Genomic DNA, 3282 nt, shown 5'->3' with positions numbered 1-3282 from the left:
ACAACTACCCGGATCTCAATCCGATAAGGGCCGGCCTTGGTGCCTTAGACCCAATTGATATAGTGAGGATAACTCACCTCGAAACTGCCGACTGAACAGATAACCCAAGCTGCTCCGATCACTGATACGATCTCCACCACTGGACAACCACCAATGCACTGAACTCCAAACAATAATTAACAATTACCAAAATGCCCCTGGAAACCACAGGCCAACCCTTGGTCAAAGACAAGGTCAAAGTCAACCCCTGACTGACTCTACTCGCCGAGTCCCCATACTCAGAACTTCCCTCAATCCGCGACCTAACTCGCCGAGTCACCCCGAGACTCGTCGAGTTCAACAACTCTGATTCCACTCGCACACCATTCACCGAGTCATCCATTGACTCACCGATTCTCGACTCGACCAGAAAATATTAGGACTCTTCGACAAGACTCGCCGAGTCCAAGAACAGACTCGCTGAGTCTAAGGCTATCTTCAACCTACTTGCCGAGTTGTTCATACAACTCGCCGAGCTCCAGGCCATCTTCATCCAACTCGCCGAGTTGTTCTTCCAACTCGCCGAGTTCCAGCTCATCTTCAAGCAACTCGTCGATTCCACCCATGTGACTCGCTGAGTACCACCGGTCTGAATCCATACAGAAGCACTCCAGGCCATGCAATTGATCCAAAACATAGATCTAGCCTCCTACAACCCATCCATCACGTAAAGTGGCAAACTTTACGTGAATCCAAAGAGATCTATGCATTTTGCACATTAGGGCTAAGGTTTGGGACATGATAGCTTCATCCAACACTCAACACAGGGACTTTCATGCATTCCAACTCTTCTCCATTCCAGATCTGAGGTAGCAACCTCAGATCTAACCTCTAAACTCCAACACATCCAATTATCTAATCTCTAATACCCCCAAAATGATGCATCAAGGAAATGGCAGCTCAAAGACGAGATATTACCTCAAAAGAACGCCCCAACTGCAATGAAAGTTGAATCCAAGCAAAGCCCCTTGCTCCAAGCCTCTCCTTCTCTAAGATCTCTTCAATAAACACCTCTCCAAGCTCTAATTTGCTCAACAATGGTGCTTCTCCACGATTTTAGGGTTTATGGGACTCAAGGGGGAATAAAGAGGTTGGGAAGAAAACATAATGTTCTTTATATAGGGCTCAACCCCGAGAATTAGGGTTTTCTCCACTTAGCGCCTACTCGCCGAGTCCACCTCATTGACTCGCTGAGTCGGCTACTTAACACGCGACCAAATCGCGACTCTACTCGCCGAGTCCATCCATGGGCTCGCCGAGTCACTCTTTCCCAATTTACACTTTTAGCCCTTCCACTCTACTCTTGATATTTTGGGGTGTTACAGAATGTATTCTCCTCTATAAATAGGAAAGGTTGTGAAATATTTCAAAGCGATTAAGCCATGAGATCTTCATTGCATATAACTTTGTAGGACGTTGAGTGTATTCTTTGGTGATATTGTCTTTGTCGACAAGTGACCAATTAAATTTTAGAATTTTGAAAATGATTTTGGACCGTATCTTTTAGATTTGGATCGAGTTTAATAAGGATCCGAGTGTCTTCTGGCTGAGTTAGGCAAACTCGCTTCCATTGCAGGCCGAGTTTAAGTAACATGCCAAGTATTTGGATGTGTTAGCCAAGTTTTACAACCCTGTATGTAATACAATTTAAAGATTTAACCTTATAAAAGACGTCACTATTATCATATGTTCTACATAATTATGGTAATATTTATGATACAAAACAATTTTTTTTACTATTTAAGATAAAAAGTTGTCTCTATTATCATATGTGGTACAGAATGATAAAATTTAAGATAGATAAAAAGATGTCTCTATTATCGTATTTTCTACATAATGATAATATTTAATATAAACGTTTTAATTTAATATGAAATTATTATTTAATAGATAACAATAACGATTTATTTATTTTTAAAAATTAATTTTTTTTCTATTTTAATCATATAACTTTGTATATGCAAAACAACTTCAAGTTCCAATGTTATCTCTTTTCAAGTTCCAACCTTATCTCTTATAATATAGTTCAACATAATAACAACACTATAAATCATTTTTTATATTGTTTATGAAATTATTATTTAATTGTTAATAACAATGATTTAGTATTTTTAATATAAAATATTTTTTTATATCCCACGCAACGCGTAGGCACTCGCCTAGTAACAACATAATCATAGTATTTTTACGTTATCAGTATTTACTGTTTTTATTTGAATTATATATATATATATATATATATATATATATATATATATATATATATATATATATATATATATTCAAATGAGAACGAGAACAATTTTCAACCACATTTATACCCATCCACCCTGTTAGAATTAAGCTAGATACTTTGTAAATATTATCTAATTATAATTAGTTAGTTGGTAAAAGCCGTTATCAGTTATGTAACCGTTCTAATGAATGGACGTGATGGTTAGGGATGTATAAATATGTAAACTCTGTGAATTAATAAAGCAGTTAACATTTACGTGTGGTAAATCTTCTTCTTCTTCTTGTTGTTTATCCATAATTTCTTCCAACAAATTGGTATCAGAGCCAATCTTCATGGCATCAACTTCTGGGAACGGATTACAGTCTCAACCGCAGTTACCAAAACTAAGTGGAAAGAATTACTTTCACTGGAATATCCAAATGAAAGTGTTGTTTGAATCCCAGGATCTTTGGGATGTTGTTGAACACGGAATCGATGAACCCACAGAACCCACCGTATTGACTGCGCTTGAGACATTAGAGTTGAAAGATTTGAGGAAGAAAGATAGAAGGGCCTTATTTCTAATATACCAAGCAGTCGATGAAAACATATTTGAAAGAATTTCATCCTCTGACACTTCAAAGGAGGCCTGGGATATTTTGCACAAATCATACAGAGGAGAAGAGAAGGTTAAGATTGTTAGATTGCAGGCGCTTCGTTGTGAATTCGATGGATTAAGAATGAAGGAAACTGAATCCATAGAAGACTTTTACAATCGGGTAATAATCCTGATAAATCAAATGCGCTTAAATGGAGAAATCCTTGAAGATAGGAGGGTTGTTGAGAAAATCTTGCGAAGCCTCACAAAAAAATTCGAATACGTCGTTGTGGCTATAGAGGAGTCGAAAAACATGGAGGATTTTTCATTAGAAAATCTTTTGGGTACGCTTCAATCCCATGAACTTAGGATGAAGCAGTTTGAACCCCCTATACTGGAACACGCCTTTCAGGCCAAAGATAATCAACCC

The sequence above is a fragment of the Lactuca sativa genome, chromosome 8, assembly GCF_002870075.4.
Source record: "Lactuca sativa cultivar Salinas chromosome 8, Lsat_Salinas_v11, whole genome shotgun sequence".
Classification (NCBI taxonomy): Eukaryota; Viridiplantae; Streptophyta; class Magnoliopsida; order Asterales; family Asteraceae; genus Lactuca; species Lactuca sativa.
The sequence above is the reverse complement of the archived record's forward strand: the minus strand, read 5'-3'. Positions refer to the sequence as shown.